General features: G+C 43.1%; 1 protein-coding gene across 4 annotated transcripts in view; it reads left to right on the top strand.

Annotated features, from left to right (window-relative positions):
• The first annotated feature begins 5,378 nt into the window (after positions 1 to 5,378).
• Positions 5,379 to 9,677, top strand: part of COL16A1 (collagen type XVI alpha 1 chain) — a 345,470-nt gene continuing 341,171 nt past the window's right edge. For all 4 annotated transcript variants that reach the window (XM_075336132.1, XM_075336133.1, XM_075336131.1 and 1 more), the window contains exon 1: positions 5,379 to 5,494. The gene's annotated coding sequence lies outside the window, so the exon portion shown is untranslated. The remainder of the gene's footprint in view (positions 5,495 to 9,677) is intronic.

Here is a 9,677-nt window from a genome sequence, read left to right as displayed (position 1 = left end):
AGCCATACTATCTCTCCTCTAATATTTGCAAGGCATGTGTAACTTTTATTTGTCTCGTTCATGCACTGACTTCCAGGCTGTCCTTGTACTGTGTTTTTCACTACAGAGACACAATTACATCTCAATAAATTAGAATATCATCAAAAAATAATTTTTATTTCAGTGATTCAATACAAAAAGGGAAACGCTTATATTATATAGAGTCATTACACACAGAGGGATCTATTTCAAGTGTTTATTTCTAGTAATGTTAATGATTATGGCTTACAGCCAATGAAAACCCAAAAGTCATTATCTCAGAAAATTAGATTATTATATAAGATCAACTTAAAAAATGATTTTAAACTCAGAAATGTTGGCGCTTACTGAAATGTCTGTACAGTAAATGCCTCAATACTTTGTCGGGGCTCCTTTTGCATGAATTACTGCATCATTGCAGCGTGGCATGGAGGCGGTCAGTCTGTGGCACTGCTGAGGTGTTATGGAAGCTCAGGTTGCTTTGATAGCACCCTTCAGCTTAGCTGTATTGTTGGGTCTGCTGTCTCTCATCTTCCTCTTGACAATATCCCATAGATTACCTGTGGGGTTCAGGTCAGATGAATTTGCTGGCATAAGAAGCACAGTGATCCTGTGGTTATTAAACCAGGTATTGGTACTTTTGGCAGTGTGGACAGGTGCCAAGTCCTGATGGAAAATTAAATTGCCATCTCCAAAAAGCTCCGCTGCTGCTTTCAGTGCTGTCACTTGACCTCCTTGCACCTCTGGCCAACAGTCCTCTGCTGCTGCTGTTCCCGCTGCTGCATGCTACCTGCAACATGTACTTTAACAGCTTCTCTATTTCATCTGAAGGTGCTGCTCCACTACAAGTGCCTTGTGGATTGATGCCCACATTCTGCACTAAATGTTATGGGGTTACTCACTCAGCTTTCTTCCTATAGCTACCAACAGTAATAACATTTGAAGATATGGCATAATCTGGGCATATGAATTTTCCTAACACACTGCCTCTTCCAGACTAAAGCAACATAACATGGTTTACGGACCGTTTTACTGGCGGTATACTCGCTCAGATTCAGATACCACTTCTTGTGCAAAGTATCCCAGTAGAGGCAGGACCGGCTCCAGGTTTTTGTGGGCCCTGGGCGAAAGAGTCTCAGTGGGCCTCATCCACACATAGATATGCACAGATATATACACATACAGGTATACGTACACATACATATTTAAAGAGAAATTCACAAAAACACAATCTAGACACAGTCATATACACTGACATACATAGATACAGATGATACATGCACACACAGACACATTAGAGCTATTTCTAATATTGTGAAGCCGGCAACAGCCTCATTCACATCCCCCACTTGTCTCCATCCAGGTCCTCCTTGGCATGTGTCTGTGCCATGCTGATTGGTGGCTTCACTAACAGACATGGCCGCACATAGAGCACACTGACACTGCTGTATATACATCACAAGAGAGGCTGGGGACATACACATTACTGTGGGCATACATATCACTGAGGAAAGGGGTATACAGCAATGGGGGGACATACAGCTCCAGAGTGGGGCATACAGCTCTAGAGGGGGGCAGTGGCTCTGGGGTGGGGGGGACATGCACCTCTGGGGGTATAGAACTCTGGGGTGGGGGGTGACATACAACTCTGGGGGGGTATACAGCACTGGGGTGGGGGGACATACAGTTCTGAGGGGGTATACAGCAGCGGGATGGAGGGAACATACAACTTTGGGAGTATAGTAGTATGCAGCCCCCATATTCCTCCATATAGTGTTATTAATCCCCCATAGTCCTCCATATAGTATTATGTAGCCACCATGTAGTATTATGCAGCCCCCATATTGCACTATGCAGCCCCCATATGGCACTATGCAGTCCCTATATGGCACTATGCAGCCCCATATGGAACTATCCAGCCCCCATATGGAACTATCCAGCCCCCATATGGCCCTATGCAGCCCCCATATAGCACCTTGCAGCCCCCATATGGCACTATGCAGTCCCATATGCCCCTATGCAACCCCCATATGGCACTATGCAACCTTTATATGGCACTATGCAACCCCTATATGGCACTATGCAACCCCTATATGGCACTATGCAACCCCAATATGGCACTATGCAACCCCCATATATCACTATACAACCCCCATATAACATTAAGCAGCCCCCATATAACACAATGCAGACCCAGATAGCATTAGGCACCCTCATGTAGTATACAGCCCGTATATAGCACAATGCAGACCCAGATAGCATTTGGCACCTTCATGTAGTATACAGCCCATATATAGCACAGTGCTGACCCAGATAGCATTAGGCACTTTCATGTAGTATACAGCCCGTATATAGCACAGTGCAGACCCAAATAGCATTAGGCACCTTCATGTAGTATACAGCCCATATATCGCACAATGCAGACCCAGATAGTATTAGGCACCTTCATGTAGTATACAGCCCGTATATAGCACAATGCAGACCCAGATAGCATTAGGCACCTTGATGTAGTATACAGCCTGTATATAGCACAGTGCAGACCCAGATAGCATTAGGCACCTTCATGTAGTATACAGCCCATATATAGCACAGTGCAGACCCAGATAGCATTAGGCCCTTTCATGTAGTATACAGTCCGTATATTGCAAAGTGCAGACCCAAATAGCATTAGGCACCTTCATGTAATATACAGCCCGTATATCGCACAATGCAGACCCAGATAGCATTAGACACCTACATGTAGTATACAGCCCGTATATAACACAATGCAGACCCAGATAGCATTAGGCACCTTCATATAGTATACAGCCCGTATATAGCACAGTGCAGACCCAGATAGCATTAGGCATTCTCATGTAGTATACAGCCTGTATATAGCAGAATGCAGGCCCAGATGGCATTATGCATCCTAATGTAGTATACAGCATGCATATAGCACAATGCAGAACCAGATAGCATTTGGCATCCTCATGTGGTATACAGCCCCCATATCATTTAATGACCCCCATAGTCGTCTGGCCACAGTGATCGAATCCATACTCACTTTTCCTCGTTCCCCCCCTGCTCCATTTTGATCAGCACATCCACTGCTGTCGCTCTAACCTCACTGCAGGCGCGCAGTGATGACGTCACTGCGCACCGCTGCTGAGCTGTTAAAGAGCTGACAGACACAGAGGGAGAATGATGAGAGAGGCAGCGCATCGCTCCATCTCATTATTCATTGCTTTCAATTGTATCGGCAAATGCAATGCTGATACAATTGAAAGTGCGATCCTCGGCAGGGAGGAAGCTGGTGACAGCGCGTGCATCTGGTCCCCCTGAGTAGTGGTGACTTGTCCTGTCACTGCGAGTGGGCCTCCACGGCAGCCCAGGGCCCCGGCATTTGACCGGGTTTGCCGGGTGCTGATGCTGGCCCTGAGTGGAGGTATCTCCCTCTCCACTCACAGACCCTGGTCAGTACACAACCCCTCTCTCAGAGGATTCTCCCTGGAGACATAGAAGCCTTTGTGGCGCCCTGGACAAGCCAAGGGCCACAGGTAACAACACACACACACCCCCACCCTCAGCAGTTCACAGCAGTCATCCCCAGTGAGACCTGATTTCTTCCTCGGGTTTAGACAGACACACCAGGTGGGCGGAGTCAGGCTGATGGGCACGCCCACCGAGGAGTTTAGCTGGCCTGAGGCAGGAAACAAGCGCAGACAAGTCCAGGCAGAGGAAGAGAGAGGAGGTCTGCAGAGAGGTAGACGCAGACTGGGGCCTAGGTTGGAGCCTAGGGCCCTCGTGTAGCAGTCAGGCAGATGGTAGTGGCCGTCTGCGAGAGCCGGGAAGACAGTCTGGTGGAACCGTAGGTAGCCGGGGTTGGGCGGTGGCCCACCGGTACTGAACCAGGGAGCCAGCTGGAAACCGGAGTGCAGGAGGAGCGTACGGAAGGTGCAGGAAAGGACTTACATTACCAACCTGGGGTCAGGGGAAAAACACCGCAGCCGTCTGTGGGACCCATCCATCCAGCCGTTTGTTTTGCCGGAGACTTTGTGTACATCATTGGCTGAGTGAGTACCACCGTGCCGTGCGGCACAGCGCTGCCCCCGCGACCCTGCACCTCGCCAGGCCCCGTAACCTGCCTGCCGTCCATCCCTACCCCATCACCGGGCCCCGGGACAACCAACCCCCTACCCACGGAGGGGAGAACTAACATCCAGGCTGCTCCCTGCCATCGCTCCCGGGATCCCCGTCCAGAGCAGCGGTGGTGTCACCAATCTCACCACAACCGTGGGTGGCGTCACGGACAATATCAAATCCCCACAATCAAAGCCCCTTTTCACTCACGGGCGAGGAACGCCGCTCGAGTCCCCGAGATCCGGCCCACCGCTCGAGCCACCACCGAGCAGCAGCCGGACCCGAGCAGTGGGAGAGCGCAGCGTCCCCTCCTCCGCCCGCGACACCTTCACACACTGACCATGTGTGAAACAAACAGACACCATTTTAACAATATGAGACACATCCATGAGCGGAGGTATGTTGATAGCCAGACCTGCTCGTCAGTGTTTCATGGAGCACGCTGAATATCACAATACATATTATATGAGAGACTTTTTCTGGCTCTCTTGGACTTGTATTGAGAGCTTGTGATGAAACACACGCTGGAGGGTAAGTATAAAATCGGGGGCAGGGGACTTAGGTTTAAAGCACCCCTCCATCACTGCAAAAAAACCTCCCGCTAGAGTAGTGCTTTAACTGCTTGTTTTCATGTGTTCACTTATGTGGTTATGTTAGCATCAGTCTAAATTTTCATTGTACATTCCAAAAAAAAACAAGTAAAAACCACTGTGTCCAAATTATTGATTGGTATTGTAATATTCGCTAAAGTAAACTTCCTCTGCCAACAACCTGCAGATAAATATCTAATGTTTATAGGCATTTTATGGGCTTTCCTAGCAGCACACACAGTATGGCATCACCAGATATCAAAATTAGTACTTATCAAGATCAAGAATTTTATTAACACCTGACACCAAAGTAAAAACCATGATTGCAATTGACATACATCTTATATTAGGCACTGTATGCACAATATTTTTGTTTGGGTTATTTAGTCCTTTTTGCAGTCTTATACACTGTTCTCACATATATTTTACTCCACACAGTGAAAAATGAAAAATTATCTTATATTGTCCTTGGAGACATAGAACAAACTGGTAGAAGTGAAGGACTACTAGCGAAAACACTGGAATCAAAGATAAAAGAAAACAGAGAACCAGATGGACAGATTCTAAGATAGTGAGATGAGGAGGGGGATGAGAGTCTGGAAGAAGAGGGGAGGAAAATAAGTTTCAGAAAGGAGGAGGAGACAGGAGGGGAAGGGAAAACTGACTCTCAGAGCTGCACAGAGGGGAACTATCGCTCAGTTTCAAACTTTTTTTTTGCAACATGGATCCAAAATCCAGTATCTGAGGGAGGTCAACGCCACAGAACGGTGAGTGTGAATAGCGTCTCTGGACTAGTGACCGGAGGGGTTGGCGGTCACACTTGTCCTTGGCAGCATCTCACGACTGGGTTGTGGATGTTAAACCTCAAGACACCAGACACAAAGCAGCATCAGGGAAAACCCTTAGTTTATGATGACTTTCTGACATTGGCATGCATTGAGCGTGACTTCTGACACAGAAGCATTTTCAGTATTACTATGTTGTATATGAAATGCCAAGGTTACTTTTCTCACTCATTCACAATTCATAATTCTTCAACTGTTTTGCTATACAATACTTTAATATAATATAACTACTGCACAATGTTTACTGCAAATGGTAACACTTCCCATTTTCTGTGTATCCACCAACAATGTATTGTTTCCAAAAATCTCTATATAATACAATGTATGTATGTGCGGTTGCATTACTATGTTTTACAACAGAATTATATCATCCTGTTAGGTTTGGTTAGACAAAGAGCATTTTCTTTTCGTCAATGCTAATGGTAATTGGTATAGCAGACTAGCCTTTTCATGTGCCTCTTACTGGAGATCCTCCTATGGAAACAGCCTCTGTTAAAATAATTACATCAGACCTGCCAACTCAATGAATTTTAGGAAACCTTAAAACTTCTGCAGTTTGTTGGATGCCTGCAAGTAAAGGGAGGGAGTAGAGTCAAGATATGCGATATCCTTCAGTCTCAGAGCCCAATAGCCATCGCAGGACTTTCCTAACCTCTCCTTGCCTATATCACTATTTATGTATTTACTTATTGTACTCATTTATATAGCACTATTAATTACACAGCGCTTTACACTCGTGATCATCAATGTTACTGTATACTCAGTAGTGTTTTATAGGAAGTTTATGACAGTGCGAAGGTAGCATGGTATATTATACATTACCTGGATGTAAGGTTTGACAATAACTTTTGTGATTTATGTGTTAGTGCAAATTAATATAATCAACTAAATCATATCTCATTGTAAATTTGTGCCAGACAAAGTATACTGCATCAATAAAATGGACTTGACTGACCAAATTGTCAATATGCAGTATTTATAATATATACAGAGAAACTAGACGTTTACATACACATACTTAAAAGACACATCTGCATGTATTTCCCACTATCTGACATGAAATCAGAATAAACCTCTCCCATTTTAGGTCAATTAGGATCCAAAATTATTCATATTTTCCAAATGCCAGAATAATGAGAGAGAATGTTTTAAGGCATTTTTATTACTTTCTGCAAAGTCAAAAGTTTACTTACATTTCATTAGTATTTGGTACCATTGCACTTAAACTGTACGACTTGGGTCAAACATTTTAGATATCCTACTACAAGCTTCTCACAATAGTTGATTGGAATTTGGGCTCATTCCTCCTGACAGAACTGGTGTAACTGAGCCATGTTTGCAGGTCACCTTGCTCACACCTGCCTTTTCAGCTTTGCCCATACATTTTCAATAGGATTGAGATGAGGGTTTTGTGATGGCCACTACAAAACATTGATTTTGTTCTCCTTAAGTCACTTTGTAACCAGTTTGGCAGTATGCTTCGAGTCACTGACCATTTGGAAGACTCAATTCCACCCAAGCTTTAAGTTTCTTGTTGATATCTTGAGATGTTGCTTCAGTATAATATTCTTTCCTCATGATGCCATCTATTTTGTGAAGTGCACCAGTTCATCCTACAGCAAAACAACACCACAAGATGATGCTGCCATCCCCGTGTTTCACAGGTGGGATGGTGTTCTTAGGCTTCAAAGCTTCTCTCTTTTTCCTCCAAATGTAACGATGGTCATTATGGCCAAACAGTTCAATTTTAATTTCGTCAGACCACAGGTCATATCTCCAAAAATTAAGGTCTTTGCCCCGTGTGCATTTGCAAACATTAATCTGGCTTTTTCATGTTTCTTTTGGAGTAATAGCTTCTACCTGGCAGAGTGGCCTTTCATCCCATATTGGTACAGTACTCATTTCCCTGTGAATAATGGCACAATCTTACCAGCTTTCGCCAGGATCTTCACAAGGTCTATTGCTTTTGTTCTTGAGTTGATATGCACATATCTGACCAAAGCACATTCATTTCTGGTATACAGAACCTGTCTCCTTTCTCAGCGGTATAATGGCTGGGCATTCCCAACTTGTTTGTACTTGTGTATAATTGTTTATACAGATGAACAAGGCACTTTCAGGTATCTGGAAATTGCACCCAAGGATGAACCACACTTTTGCAAGTCAACAATTCTCTTCCTGAGATCTTGGCTGACTTCTTTTGACTTTCATTTGATGCTACACAAAGAAGCAGTGTGTTTCAGGTGTGTATTAAAATACATCCACAGGTGTGTCTCTATTTAAATCAAATGTTGCCAATAAACCTATCAGAAGCTTCCAAAGACATGACATCATCATATGAGCTGTCCCATATTGTTTAAAGGGGTAGTACTCTTAGTGTATGTAAACTTTTGTCTGCAGAAAGTAATAAAAATGCCTTAACACATTCTCTCTCTCTCTCTCATTATTCTGGCATTAAATATAAATAATTTTGGTAATACTAATTGACCAAAAATGGGAAAGGTTTATTCTGATTTCATATTAGATAGTGAGAAATACAGGCATATGTGTCTTTTTAGATAGTGTATGTAAACTGGTTTCGACTGAAGATACCATATAGGCAATGGAATGGTATAACAAAAGGCGAATGCACTCTATCCCCATATTCTTCATAAAACATATTCCAGTGACATTGAACCTAAAGTTGATACTGTTGAATACAATCTATTGTTTTTTTGTATGTTGTGAAGAAGCTAAATATAATGTTCTTCAATGGGATAACTCACTTTATTAACCACCGTGATGACTATGTTTACACATGTAAAGTGCCATGAAATAAATGGCGCTATAATAATAATCTGTATTTATGATACTTAGGATTTTTATAAGGATTTTTGTTTTGAAGCTATTAGGTTCCTTAAGATTGTTGAAAGCTGCGTCATGTAGGTGAATTCACTCTTAAAGTGACAGCACTTTGTCTAGTTATTGTCTTTAGTAAGCCGAGACGCATTGCAGCTCCCTTTAAATGATCTATTACCTTACTATCCCTTTCCTATGTTTTATGAGTAGAGGTCATACGCCCAGGGCCTGGGGTATTTCATAGGCCCAAATGGAATCCTAGCATGTATTTACCTGTGGGAGATATCTGTCAGGACAGGCTCATCACCTACTGACACAGAAAACTGTTCTATTAACCGTTTATTGACTGCCTGTATTTATATAGTTCATATATCTAAAAGTAATTTGGAGCTAATCCAAGTGATTGACTGCAGATGGAAACTATACAAGGAATTCTGATCCAATTTATTTCCTGTACATTCCTTTCTACAGCCTCGGGCCTAGAAGAGAACATTATACAATACCACATTGGAATTAAGGGCCTGTCACACACAGAGATAAATCTGCGGCAGATCTGTGGTTGCAGTGAAATTGTGGACAATCAGTGCCAGGTTTGTGGCTGTGTACAAATGGAACAATATGTCCATGATTTCACTGCAACCACACATCTGCCAAAGATTTATCTCTGTGTGTGACGGGGCCTTTAGTCTCTCCCAGGTGTACTATGAAGTAATTCTTCTGCTTTCCTCCTGTACAGAATACTCCTTAGGTACTTGTAACAGAAGAAATCATCAGTTTCCATTCTGGTATCTACAAATATGTCACCTTATACATATACATTATCATGATGAGGCCTATGTTTCTCAGCCAATCGATTCCTAGTGTAAATTAACAAAATGAGCAACAACAAAATAAGTATTTATTCTTGACTAGAAGTTAAAATTTACATATAAAATATCTAATTTGTACAGTTGTCACATGTAAATGGTCAGCACTTAGCTAGTATTATATTGGCACTGCAGGTAGCTAATGAAGTCAATTGACAGCAAGGTCAGGCTAAATTATTGTCAGTTTCCAGAGAAACCAAGTGAATTTTTTTTAACAATAAACATCTAAACATAAAAAGGTAAATTAATTTTATGTAAACATTTCTTAGGCTTAAATGGTTGTTGAACGCTCTATGTCCAGGAGCTTCTTCATGACAAGTGGTGGTGCGCTGATGGTGATTGACAGTTCAGACCAGCAGCGCTGGTCCAAATGGAGTCCTTCTCTAGGCAGAGGCAACTTT

The sequence above is a fragment of the Anomaloglossus baeobatrachus genome, chromosome 2 (assembly GCF_048569485.1).
Source record: "Anomaloglossus baeobatrachus isolate aAnoBae1 chromosome 2, aAnoBae1.hap1, whole genome shotgun sequence".
Taxonomy (NCBI): domain Eukaryota; kingdom Metazoa; phylum Chordata; class Amphibia; order Anura; family Aromobatidae; genus Anomaloglossus; species Anomaloglossus baeobatrachus.
The sequence above is the reverse complement of the archived record's forward strand: the minus strand, read 5'-3'. Positions and strand labels throughout refer to the sequence as shown.